The 14,040-nt window shown below is 45.3% G+C and overlaps 2 protein-coding genes across 2 annotated transcripts in view; one reads left to right on the forward strand and one right to left on the reverse strand.

The window, feature by feature from the left end:
* The window catches only part of LOC308649896 (uncharacterized protein), a 60,303-nt gene extending 59,445 nt beyond the window's left edge, over window positions 1-858 (reverse strand). Inside the window, exon 1 of the mRNA XM_081295781.1 lies at window positions 743-858. The gene's annotated coding sequence lies outside the window, so the exon portion shown is untranslated. The remainder of the gene's footprint in view (window positions 1-742) is intronic.
* The window catches only part of PACRG (parkin coregulated), a gene marked incomplete at its 5' end in the record, with an annotated part of 515,654 nt that overhangs the window by 468,959 nt on the left and 32,655 nt on the right, over window positions 1-14,040 (forward strand). The window lies entirely within an intron of this gene.

A 14,040-nucleotide genomic window follows, 5' to 3' on the forward strand; every position in this document is an offset into this window, starting at 1 on the left:
ACTTTAAATTCCACCCCAGGAAAAATCCCAACAAGTGAATCCATTGTTTTTTGTTGTTTTGCTACAATTAATAGACAATGCAATTGTTAACCAAGACCAGAGTTGTCCCGTCAGCACATCGTCTGGGTTCTTCAGCTTAGGAGTGGGCTCCGGGGGCTCAGGAAGTGTAGTTTGCCCCTCATGCAAGGTCATCATCCAGTACAAGGAGGAAACAGTCTTCCAACAGAACTCTGGGTTGTGTTAAGTGGACATCATGCATTGACCTGGGGAAGACCATGGCAGCAAGGCTGCTGGATGCCTGTGTGGGGCTCAGGCCCTCTGCCTCCTCTGCCCAGAGGGGCCTCTCCGCTCCCCGCTCCACCCACAGGCCAGAAGGATTTTTAGGAAGAAACAGTTCCAACTGCATGCTGCGCTCTCTGGGCCTGCACCCAGTGACATTTTTAATGCTTGAACCCTCACAGAGAGATGAGCGGCAGCTCATGCTTTGCCAGGGGGCTCCTCGTTATCTCAATACTTTCTTTTCTAATCAACCATGCAATTATGCAAACTGCAGGCTTCCTAAGGCAGGAGCCCCATTCCCTGTGAGTCTGGGGTTTATGCAGCACATGAAAGAACCTGTCACACTGAGAAGTTAATAAGTTAACCTGGACTTAGACCCGACATCGTCATCGACCAGGGAACAAGAACCCACTTCTATGGCAACATCAATGGAAGGGCACCTCTCCCTGTCACGGGATTTTACCTGACTGCAGCTTTCAGTGCTGAAGTAGGATCATTCTCGAAGCTTGGGAGCAGGAAGGAGAGCCCAGATAAGGAGGTGGAAGGGCCTGTGTCCCCCGTGTAAGCAGACAGAGCCAGGCTTGGGAAACCCCCAGGCCAGGTTTGCTGTCAAATATTTTAGCAAGGGTTAACAGGCAGGCAGCAACCTGAATCCATGTGCCCTCAATGCCCGGGAAGTGGTTAAACGCAGCAGCCACTTGGGTGTTTGCCTGGAGGCAACTGGACATGGTCCTCCAGGCCAAGAGGAGGCCTAGGCACTGAGCAGGATACAGACTCTAGCAAAGGAGTATAATGATGGCAGAAGGTCAGCCAAGGTCAAGCAGAAGGTCAACCAGGGAAAAAGAGAGCTCTGGGACTTGGAAGCAGACCATGGCCTGGGAATTCTTTCCAGTGACAATAGGTACTGACTGACTGGAAGCCAAAGGGCACTGACTGTGCAAAAGTTTAGTTTCTAAAAGCAGAACTATCTCTATTAGCTTTGAAACTTGCTTCCAAGTTTTTAAAAATTACCTTTCCATAGACTCAAGTACTATTTTACCTTCTGCTGATGTTTCTATAAATTTCTAAACATATTTGAGTTAACCTTTTATACATAGGTAGGATGCATACCTAGAGTAAATTCTTCTCTTATGTGCTATGTCTCAGAACCATGTGTCTATTAATCCCCCATGATCATTTGGCAATGCCTATTTTATTAGCTATCAAACTCCTACTCATCGCTCAGTCTATTTGCAGTCATTTGTGCCAGGCTCTGTTCTGGGTGCGAAGATGCATCAGGAAGCATCCCAGCCAGAGTTTCCATGTGTGCAGTGCAATTTACTTGGAGGACACAATATAAATGAAGACACAAATAAACTGCATAGTCTGCCAGGTAGGGATAGAGAAATAAAGAAGAAGAATAGAGAATCCAACCAGAATGGGCGAGATGCAATTTAAAATCGGGTGTTTAGGGAAGACATTAACGAAGACCCCAAGAGATGATGGAGATGTGAGGCAGATAGGTTCTGGCTGGCAGAAAGCACGTGCAAAGGCCCAAGGCCAAGGAGGGACCTGTCTTTATGTTCAAAGAGTCCAGTGGTAGATGAGAGGTGAGGTGGCTGGCAGTTCAGGAAGGGACCTCAAATGGACCTTCCATGGCTTCTTGGAGTGAGATGGTCTATTAGTTTCGTAGGAATCATGAAACAAATCACCACAACTTGGTGGCTTAAAATATCAGAAACTTATCATTTCCTAATTGAGGGGGCCAAAAGTCCGAAGTCAAGGTGTCAGCCTCGTGAGTTCTTCTGGGGGCCCCTGGTGGGCACAGACCATCCTGGCTGTGGGCCCACCTCTCTAAGCTCTGCATCCACCTTCTCATGGCCTCCTCCCACATGCATCTTTCAGTGTCTTTTCTTTGTCTCATGAAAGGCCACAGGTCACTTAACTTCATTACATCTGCAGAGACCCTCTTTCCAAATACGGTTAGACCCAGCACGGGGATAGAGTAGGACCTGGACTTAATTTCGGGGGGTCAACCCACTGGAGGTGGGAGCTGTCGGAGGACCTGAGCCCCCAGAGTGCACCATCTCGTCTGCTTTACAGCTTGCCCTGGCTGCTGTGTGGACTTGGGCATAAGAGTTAAGGGGAAGCAGAGACCAGCTGGGAGACACTCCGGGTCCCCGGGCAGGAGACCATGGTTGGTGGGAAGTCAGGCCTAGCAGAAGTAATAGGTGAAACTAATAGTTGTGTAAGAGGTAATAACCCCAGAGAAGGTTCGTTCTGATCTTATAGTCCGCTCAACCGGTAGAAATTGCTCTATTTCAACAACCACCAAACTGCTCTAATTCTTCTCTCTGTATGTTTTAAAAATACCTGATTGATTTAATCACCCCACTTCCTTTTCCTATTTGAATTATATCGATCTATTATTTTGCTTGAGAAAGTATTTTCTGTCCTCATTCAGGAATATACTTGAGTTGATGGATGGAGACATGGATGGCTAGGTTAATGCCCATGTATCCAAGTCTTATCTTTTCAAACATTAAAAAAGAAAATTCTTTATAGCAATGAATATGCCTCCATGGTTTTAGCCCTAAGGATTTCTTTTGAAAAAGGAGTTGATAGTGTGATCAGGATCTACATTTTCATTACATTGGCTGCTGAATGCTGATAATTAGTAAAAATGTTAATTTTGGTGTCTTTATTTTAAATCTAGTATGTTAGTGAATCATTTTATTATTAAATATGACCATTTTTGCAGGCTCTTCTGAATATTCTGATTTTCCATTTTGTTCACTGCAAATAATTATCTTTTCTCTCTTCCCATTATCATACCTCTTTATTTTTTCATGTCTCATTGCATTAACCAGAGTTTTCAGAACACTATTAAGAAATCATTCTTGTTCCAGTTTTTAAGCAGAATTTAATTCATCTATCCATTAAGCATATTATGGGATCTTATTTTCCACAGCTTGTTATTGTGGTAAAGAAATAGACTACTCCTAATATTTTAATATTTTGAGGAATCTCATTAAATCTCATCAGCTGTCTTATAGACATGTCATTTATTTTACTTTAACCTCTTGGTGTTGGGTGTTTTATTAGTAGATGCTTTTATGATGGGTTTCTTGCATGGTAAATACATCTTCCAGAAGACTCCTTTGTGTTGGCTTAAAGGAAGATTTCAAGGTCTTATTCTTTGCACTTCTTTGTTTCTTTTAGCGTTCTGCTTTATGTTGGTGACATCATTAATATCAATATTCTCACATCTTATTTCAGTGTGCAGTAACTGTGGCATCTTGGGAGAGGGCCTTTGAGAACTGTCTATCAGTAGCTCTAGTCTCCTGTGTCAGCATCACAGTAAGAGCACATTTCTGAAATGTCTCTAATCATCACCAAAGCTTGGGTGGAGCACAGAGAGTTCCTCTTCTAGGAGCTAACACCACCACCAACTCCCAATCCTGTCGTATTTCACAGTTTATGAATTGTCTCTGCACAGGTGATCACAGAGCAGCATTGTTAACCCATGTTTATAGATGAGGGACGCTGCTTCCCAGCCACTGTGCCCATCCACCCTTGTCCTAGCTCATTCCGGGTAATGTTAAGGCCAGTTAGATGTGTAGCCCCAAGTTCCTCCAGCTCCGTGTCACCTGCTGCCCTCAGCCACGGACCGAACCTGACATTGGCATCTGGCCCAGAGCTTCTCCAGCACAGCTCCTCATGCCCTGAGATGCTCGGTATTCCAATGGACACCTCCAGCACCCCCATCTGATGGACTCCATTTCACATCACTTCCGCCGTGGGCCCAGCCTCCTCTCTACACTCCAACCCCCTCTCTGGCCATGGTTTCTTCTTTCTAACTGTACAACACCTTCTCCACCTGCTCCCCACGTCACCCATCTTTCCGCCCTCCCCTGGCCTCTGTTCCTTCTCCACCTGGGCCTCCTGCCCAGCTGCAGAGCAGTTCTCAGAGGCCCAAGGGAGTGAGGCTGGGGAGGAAGGGGGACCAGAGCGCCCCAGGAGCCTCTCCATGCTGCTGCCTCTACAGTTTCAGTTTGGGGACTGGAAGAGGGGTGTGCGTGTGGGTTTCTGACAAAGGCTCCCCATCATAGGCTGCAGTTGGGGTCCTCAGCCCTGTCACCAGGACTGATTCACCCTTGGTGCCTCCAGGGCATCCCCCAGCTCCGCCCTCCATCTTAGATCCCATCCCCTTTCCCTTCCTGGGCCTTCCTCCGTGGCACGTCCAGTCCCCAGCACTTCAGGCTCTCAGATCACTGCCCTCCCAGGCACCCCAGAGCCCAAGGACCCCGTCCCCCTTGGACCACAGCCCAAGGCAGGCCACACCTAGGTCTGGGCCTGATCCTTGCCATCCATCCGGGTGGCTTCATTTCCTGGCCCCAGCTCTCAGCTCCCACATTGGTCCAGACTGGTCTGGCCCCTGGCAGGCCTCAGAGCTGGAACACAAAGAACAAAGGCCAGTTAGTCTCCAACTCCACAATTATTCAAAGTTCTGTCTTGAGAAGCAGAGATTTTTCTGCTTCATCTACCCACAGCTCAGCAACTGTGCTTCTACAGCTATTGTTATTCTATTTCTGTTCCTAATTGCTATTATAGAAATCCTGCCTCGCTGAGGCTTCGGGGACTTGCCAATCTGTGCACTCCCTTCAGATGTAAATGTGTTATGCAAATGTCTTTGGGTCCAGAGTGGGACCCTGTGGTCTTCCCTGGATAGCGACAGCAGAAAAATGCTGCTGGGGTGGCTGGGAAGGGAGACAATCCCGCCGCCTCATTTCAATGCTCGCTGTTCTGCTTGCTTCCTGTCTCCAGCTTCCTGTCCACTCCAGCCGCTGAATTTAAAGTACTCGCTATAAAGCGTGGCCTCCCAGATCCTGTGCCTAACTTCTTGACGCTTGTGCCCGTGGGGACACAAGCGCATGGCCAGCTGGACTTCCCCTGGGATGTCAGGACCATGTTGGCAAGGAAATCTATGAACCTCTTTTTTTTTTTTTTGATATGGAAAATTACTTCTGTAAACCCTGTGTTCCAATGGCTCAGTTATTGTTAGAAAACTTCACCAGGACTGCTAGAGACCTTGCCATTCAAAGCAGAGGACAGTCTTGCCAGGGGAGTCCTTGGTCCCGTCCCCCCAGGGCCTTTCCACCCCCACAGCATTGTTCCAGGCTCCCCTCTGCCTCCTGCTGCCCTCATCTCAGCTTCCCTGTCTTTGTGCCAGGCAGGGCACACACATCGCCCTTCCCTAGGAGCCCCTGCCACCAGCTGCCCATCATCACCAGCAGCAATTTGGTCCAAAGAAGATTCTCAGCTTCTGAATTAATAAACCCTCAAACCCATTAGGTACTTGACTGGGTGCTCATCTCTGCAGTGCCGGCTCCTCTTCTAGGCAACTCACAGTATTATCGCGGCTTCTGTACTCAACACCATAGACTGCTGATATCTTCCGAATGTGAAGAAAGTTACGGGGAATGTATAGAACTGTATTCTGTGCCTTCAAAGGAAAGATAAACTCCAACCTTCAGGAAAGTAGAGGGATAACCCGGGAGACACTGGAAGAGCGCGCCAGTCTACGATGGTTGACGGTCCACGGTGGCATGTTAGTGAATATTCCCGGCTGCTCATGTGTGCTTCTGAATTTCAGAGAAAGGGGAACCGGCTCTCTCCTGGAATGTCATTCATGTTTTAAAGTACTAAAAATACTTCCACCGCAATTAGCATATTAACGAGGAAGAGACTGTGTGGTTCTCTGCCTACCTCACAGGGTCCCTGGGAGAAGAACAGAGCTGGGCAGGGTGTACCTGCCCTTGGAGTCCAGTAGGAAGAACACCTCTGTGTAAATGCAGGGGCCTTGTAACTATCCAGCAGGATCCAAAGGCTGATCAAAGAGAATCATTGTGGTCTACTTAGTGACAAAACAACCTCCCTTTTCTAGATCTCATAATGTATTACAAACTGACGAGTGTTTTTAGAAATGGCTTGAAGTTAGCTAGATCACTCAGGTGCTGCCATATACATGTCACTCATGCTGTCCAGATGACTTACTGCAGTACAGACTTGCCCAATATTTCCCGCTCCATGCCATGGTGAAAACTAAATGTACACATGTTCCACATGCATGGCCTGGAGTTGTAGCCCTACTATGGAGCCAGGTATTTTGCTTCCCCCACCACATCCCAGACCTTGCAAACGTATACCCTTCATGACACTTTTGCTCAGGGTCTTGAGAGACCCTATGCCACCCCAGAGTCCAGAAACCGCCCTGTCCATGGTCCAACCGATTTTGACAACTGACCTCATTCCCCAAGACACACTAGATTCCAAGAGCTCTACTCCCACCCTCTGCAGAGGTATAGAGATCATGTGGTGGCCACAGCCTACGTGTCCCTACTCCCCTCAACAGCATGGTACAAAACACAGTGCGAGCCGGAGCAGAACTCTGCACCAGAGAAAGTCACAGTGAAAGGCGGCCTGTGCTCAGAAATAGGCTGCTGTACACAGCCCTCTCTAGCCACAAAAGCTCTTTGATAGTTTCTCCTGTGCTGGCAAAAACTGTGGGAAACCTTCTCACACAGGGCACGCAATTTTTTCCAATGATATCTGCAACTAAAGACCCAGAGTCACGTTAAAAATGACATTCTCACTGAAGCAATTTATGAAAAGCCTGTTACCTAGCAATTTCGTATTTGAATGCAATTATGTTAATGTTATTAGGACATTATGAATGGTACTAATATGATTATTGTTTGGTGTGGTATTACAGGAAATTAATTTAAATAGATTTACATATTTTTCAGATAAAGAGCACAGCTAACATGGATAAATAAGAAGGCTGACGTTACTTTGAAAAAAATAAAATAAAAGCACCAAGGGAAAGGTGGGCTGTGACTTCATTTGTAATACCAGCACAGTCATGACTGTGCTTTCTGGTTAATGTAAATATTTTGCAATTTCAAAAGTGTTTTTCTTGTTTAAAGTAGTGATCTGAATTACTCTGCGGAGGCCCCTCTGTGGTGCTCTGAGCTGAGGGAGCTGAGAGTCCAGGGCATAGTAAGCAGCTGTCCCCAGTTGTCCTGACTCCAGACCAGGCAGCGTTCACACCGAGATGCCCAGACCTCCACCTGCCCAGACCTCCACCGACCCTCCCTCCTGGGCGGAAGCAGGTCTCACACCAAGTCACTAGAGTTCTGATTAAATGAGGTGGGGCCTCACGCTTGCCACCCCAGGACTGAGGGAAAGGAAAGACTGGTCCCTCCCAGGTGCTGTCACCATCTGGGCTCCTCCAGAGGAGACTTCCTCAGCCTGGTGCCGACATGCTCTGCACACAGAACAGCTGGCGCCAGGAGACCCTGAGTGCCCTTGGCCAGTGCAAGCAGTAGATGCAGCTGAAGTGGTTCAGGGGTGAGAGAGAGGCCACTGGGGTGGTGGGGAAATGCTGCCCAGGGGCGGGATTTGGGCTGGACTTGGAAAGAGATTCCAGACATGGAACCAGGGGCATCTGAGGTCAGGGAAGCCGGGGGTGCAACAGGCAGAGGGGAGATATTAGAGGTGAATACAGAAATTTCCCTAGCTGGACAGTAGTAGGTACAGACACCTTGGTTGTTGACAAATTGCAGAGGACTTACAGACAAATGGCAGAGGGTTGGGAGGCTTTAAAACACCTGAAATTAGCCTGGAGAGAAGCTGCCTTTGCCAAAAGGAGTCTGGCAGCAGTGTGCAGATGGAGCAGGAGAGGAGAAAGTGAGGGGTTAGAAAACGGTGGTTTTTTTAAGTATTGGCCTGCGGGGCTGAGGGCCACTCAGGAGCATCACCACTGGCCAGGCAAAGGGACAGCGTCTAATATGGCGAACTAGTAAGCCTGTGTCACAATTTTATGGTGATGTGTGCTAACATTTGATGATCTGCTTTTAAACTGCAAGTGCTTCAAGGACCAGCGCTCTAACTTTCTTACCTGTCTGTCTTCAGCAACGCAGAATGGATGAGGGCGGGAGCACATGATCAATGTGGCTGCCTGGTGTGTGTGTGTGTGTGTGGGGGGCCTTCCAGGCTTCCTGAGTTTCCAGGAAGCGGCCCGATTGTCTGGGGGAAGGAAGGTGCAGCTCCATCACCTGGGCCCTCAGCTGCTTGGCCACACCCTTCTCCCTGGAGGGAGGCCCAACAGGCAGGAGCTCCCCCCTGCCTGTTAGGAGGCTGCAGGCTTGCTCCCTGCATCCAGGGTTGAGGGCAACCGTCCCAGGCCATGAACTGTGTGCTAATTATCTGAAGGATGTGAAAATACTGTCCCTGTGCACAGAAATGAGAATGATAATATTAATTCCTATTTTGTATACTTGTTGTGAGGATTAACGGAGTCAATAAATATAAATAATTAAGAACAGTCACTGACGTCTAAGAACCCAGTGCTAGCTGTTATTAGTACTAGTATTATTACTAACCTAACAAGTTGCTCCATCTATTAAATTTTAAATATTTCTTTTCTAGGTATAAACCAAATAAAAATAATTTCCTAATGTCTTGTAGCAGTACAAATTTTCCTACTTTCCCTTAAAATGGCAGTTAATTTTTAAGTAGCTAGTTGACATGTTGATGGCTGGGGTTAAATATTACATCAGAATTTTATTTTTGTGATTTAACAAAAAACACTTAAATTTTTACTTTTAGCATTTACTATAATGGAACAATTCTCAATTCTGAATCAAAGATTACTATCATAATGTTTTGACTACTATACATTTTACTTCTGGAAATAATAATTTGATCCATAAATTAAAATGGATATTGGTGTGATCTCCAATTATTTAGCATTAAAATCATCCTGTCATCACTTTCTAATTATCTGCTCATGAAAAAATAGTAAAAGACTAATTCCTAAACAGTCATTTGTGTGTAATCGAATACGTCGTTGTGTTTGATGAAGTTATTTTAAAGCTATTAAAGAACCCCTTTCGTATCTCTTACTGGTGAATTTTTCAACCTGTACAAGGGTTATGACTGGGGAGTGGGAATCAGTCCATTCTACTTTTTCAGAAGACATAAAAACACTATAAAATCAGAAACCTGATTTGGCTTTCAAAAATCCCAGGTAAATCCAATGCTAATAAACAGGGTATCTTGTAAAGAGGGAAGGCGCCATGTCTTAGAAGGGGGAGGTAATCTTGAGTCACTCGCAAGAGGCTAAGATTAAATCATTCAGTTTCTGTGAATCCTGACTCCCCAATTAGTGTCTGAGAGTCAGCGCTGGGACCCTTGTGAAGTGGGCAGGCCAGGTGCCTGGAGAAGTGGGAGAGGGCAGAAGGCGGGTCAGAGGGCTCAGGGCTGAAGGGGTGCCGGGCCAGAGGCATGTGCAGGGACCTGTGTCTGAGGGCTTGCTCAGGGACATCTGCATGCCTGCCTACACCTAAAGCCCCCTAACAGTTACCCATCCCACTTCCCCTGTACGGGTCAGCATGCGAAGAATTTTGCATGTTTTACCTCTCAGTCCTCAAAAGAGCCCCATGAATTGACTATCTCTGTGAAGCTAGAGAATTAATGACTTGCCTCTGGCTGCAGAGCCAAGCCAGGGTGACACCCAAGCCATCAGGTGGATTGGGCCCACCCTACCTGTCCCGAGAGCCACTAGTTTTGGGGGAACTTCTCTGCATTCCTTCTCTATGTGCTAAGTTGCAGTGAGCTCCTCACCACATGGCTCCACCTTGATACAGAAAGGTCTGGAACATCAAGGCTGCCTGCCCAGACAGAACCAGCCAGATACCAGGAGTCGGGTCAGGAGGGTACTGAGGAGGAGGGACTCAACGGCCTCTGAAGTCAGGAAGCAGGGGAGAAGGGGTGCCAGGGAAATCGTGCCCTGTGACCTGAGCTCCTGCAGATTTGGCCCCAAAGCTGGGCCCACCTCTTGGCAGGCTCGGTCGGTAGCTAGGAGAAGGCCATGCCAGGCCTGGGGCTGTGGCTCAATGGTGCAGCACTCACCCAGTGCCACGTGTGAGGCCCTGGGTTCGATCCTCAGCACCACATAAAAAATAAATAAAATCATAAAAAATTTTAAAAGGCCATGCTTCCTTCATGTGACCAGAAACAACCACTGCAGTCTTCCCTGACTAGTGGCTTTACTCTCAGCAGGATCCCACTGGTAGCAAGCCTCAACCTCCTTATAACAGCGATAGACCTCAGCTCATCAGCTCACCAAGAGTCTACTAGGTGCCCACTAAGTGCTGCCAATCTGCCTCGTGTTTGGTCATGAGATGAGCCAACCTATGAGGACCAACGGCCCCCTTCTCTGGGTCCTCACTTGGCTAAGTGAAGTGTTTTTAGGATCCTGCCTACCCAATGGAACCATAATATTCCACACCAACTCTACAAAAGCCTACATGCAATTAACGGAAAGCTTAAACCATCCAACATTTGAAAGGCACAGTTTGTTCCCGGGAAGTATCTACTATTACTCAAATTTTATTAATGAGATATTAAGGAGAAACTGCTTTAGAAGTTAGATTAAAAAGCAATTATTTTTATATATCAATTTCACTTGTGTGTGCTGCTCATCCAAACCATGCTAAAGTGTTTTGAAATAGGTTATTCCCAGAGTACAGGCCACAAATCCCCGTCAGGTGTGAATTATTTACTCTGAGTACAGGCTTGCTAAGCAAGCAGACTTCAACACACTTCCTAATAAATGACGACTGATTTCAAGTTAATGGAGCTTCCTTTCTCTTTGATTCACTGACTTTCTGATATTTGACATGCTTTTTCAGAACTGAGAGAGCAAGCCAAGAAACATTCAGATCAGTCAGCTTTACTCCCCAGGCTCTCTCAGTTCTGAGGAAAAATTTTAGCTCACAGATCAGATGTCGATATCTCCAATATGTGGGCTCTGGAAAGGATCAAATTAATTTTTTTTAAAAAATAGATATTCAAATTACATAAAATGCAACATATTAATTTTAAATGAATAAAATTTAACAGAAAAGCACAAGTAAGTTATAGATCCTTTGAAAATAGCGAAATATTGTAAGAGATCGTATTCCATTTGAACAACCCCTAGTTTAAAATCTCAAAGAAAATTTATTTTCATGATACAATGTGTCGCTTCACTTTTCTAGTATCTAGAAACACGTGCTTACGTGCTTCGTTTCTTTCACACGACAACATGGACGTTCAGTTTGGCGTCTGTGGGATCTGGCAGCTCACCCTCACTCTTCTCCCAGTGGTTCTTTGGCTCTCTGCGCGCCAACATCCCACTCCATTCTAAGCCCCTCAGGGTGGTGGTTCTGTCTGTATCCTGTACCGTTCACTTGGGTTTCATTTTTACCCATGCCTCCTTAGAAAGCTAGAAATGACATGTTGGTTGCCATCATGTTTCCTTCTTACATTTTTCTGGAACCCGGCTCCTTATAGCTTCCCCCTTGCATGTCTTCTTCACCCCAGAGCCTACTGTGTGTCTCTAGCCGGGGCAGATAGGCCAGGACGTGCTTCATCAATTTTTCCAGGCTGCTATTTCCAATTTTTCCAGTGACACTCAAGCTTTCTGTAACAGCTTTCTCATCTGCCAAATGAATTAAAATTCTTAACCGATCTTCCCTGGATCCTAGCAATAGCCAGTTGGAAATTTCAGCTAATAAAAGATTCCATTGAGAATATTAACTGAAACCATGTAACTCCTCAGAGTCAGCCTGATACACCATCTGCAGGCTCTTGGTGAAAGAAACCACACAAGGAAAGTGCCCGAGAAGGGACTCATGGAGCCACTGGCTGCACCCACTCATGGTTCAGAGACCACTCATGGCTGTCCTTTCCACCCACCTAGCACTGTCCCCAAGGGACAGCAAAGATGCCACTTAAAGCAGTCTCAGTGGGGCATTCTTACCCCTGGCCATGAGGTGAGCAGGTCAGGCCTGGTGGGCTTGGCCAGGGTGAAAGTGTTGGAGATGATTCTCGGGATGGTGGATCTCACGCCAACACAGCACAGAGCTTCCCTAATTAATTCCCACCTCCTTTCTGAGACCTGGTTCTTAACTTTTTTCTCTGTATCTGTGAGCCATCTGTGATCCTTTGGATCTTGAATGTCACCCAAAGCTCATGTATTGAAGGTGTGGTCCCCAGCTAATGGTGCTATTGGAAGATGGAGGAACTTTAGGCCTATTGGAGAACACAGGTCATTGGGGGCATGCTCTTGAAGGAGATGTGGGACCCTGGCTCCTTCCTCTCTCACTGCTCCTTAGCCACCAAGAGGGGAGCAGCTCTGCTCCAACACACACCCGCCACCGTGATGTTCAGCCTCACCATGGACCACAGTAATAGGGCCAAGTGACCATGGACTCAAACCTCCAAAACTGTGACCCAAAGTGAATCTTTCCCTCTTTCATCATGTTTTTTTTTTTTTTTTTTGGGGGGGGGTGCAGGCGGGTATTTTGTCAGAGCAACAAAGAGCTGACCAGCCCCATTCCTGAAGCTACCTAGGGCTGCCAGTCTTCAGTCTTCATGGGCACAGAAAAAAATATAGCAATCCTTCAGAGTCCAAAGATTTTAGAAGTCCTTACTAAGCAAGATACAGAAACCAAAACCAAATTTATATTTTACAATATCACAATGTCATTAAAAACTTGTGGCCCCAACAATAGTATAGATAGATCAATGTAACAGAAATAAATCCAAGAATTTATTAAAAGCAGTTATTATTTCATCAAGATGGCATCCTAATCAGTAGGAAAATAAAACATTACCTAAAAAGAGACACAGGGTCAGCTAACTATCTGGGGAAAGTTTTCTTAAGTAATAAGGTCTTTTCTTACATCACCACTAAAATTTAAAAATACAGATGATTTTAATGATTAAATGTAAAACAAATTGAAGCTATTTTTTAAAAACCTAAACACAATACGGGCAAACATAACATCAAAAAGAGAAACCAAAACAAAAAGACAAATTTGATTGCAAAAAAAAAAAAATATTTTATATTTCAAAATCACCACGAATAAAAATAAAACACAAAAGACATGAGGGTGACTATTTCCCCAGAGCATCTCAAACAGAAAATGCTACCAAGCCTCTGAACAGGGTCGAATCCATCTTTTTTCTCATGGTTTCTGGAAATTGAGTCACAGTCTGATGGACCTTCCACTGATGTTTATGAATAAATTTGCCTATACTTTTCATGATTGTATTTTTCATATTTAAATCCTTTTGAAATTCATCCTAGTGTAAGTTGTGAGATATGAATCCAAATCTTTTTTCCCAGAGACTACCCAGTTGTCCCAACATCATTTGTTGAGTAGTTCATATTTTAAGTAAGGACTTGAGAAGACAGTTTCATAGGAATTAAATTCTTGTATGTATATGACCCTATATATTTTAATATCTGGTAATTCACACCAATGGCTGGTCTTTTAAATTTAAGAGCATTTCTAGTGCTTATTGCTCGTATATTTTTACATATGAAATCTGCGACCAATATGACTACTTAAAATTAAAAAATAAAACTTTTTCTATTGGAATCTCTTTTAAAATTAACTGTAGTAGGACTGACATCCTTTTGAAATCCCAGACATATGTCTTTCCATTTGTTCCTTCTAATGAGTCCTTACGTTAAAGTTTTCTTCATATACTGTTGTATAAAAGCCTGAGGTTGGTATAACAATTTTCAACCCCACTACCTACTGAGTTATTCTGAATTATGCAGTTGATTCTCTTGGGTTTCTAGGCATAAAATATGAATTCTCAAAAACACGGTTATTTTGCTTCCTCCTTTCCAATTTTTTTTTTACATCAAATTTCTTT

This window comes from Spermophilus citellus, assembly GCF_964194105.1.
Source record: "Spermophilus citellus genome assembly, chromosome: 5".
In the NCBI taxonomy this organism is placed as follows: Eukaryota; Metazoa; Chordata; class Mammalia; order Rodentia; family Sciuridae; genus Spermophilus; species Spermophilus citellus.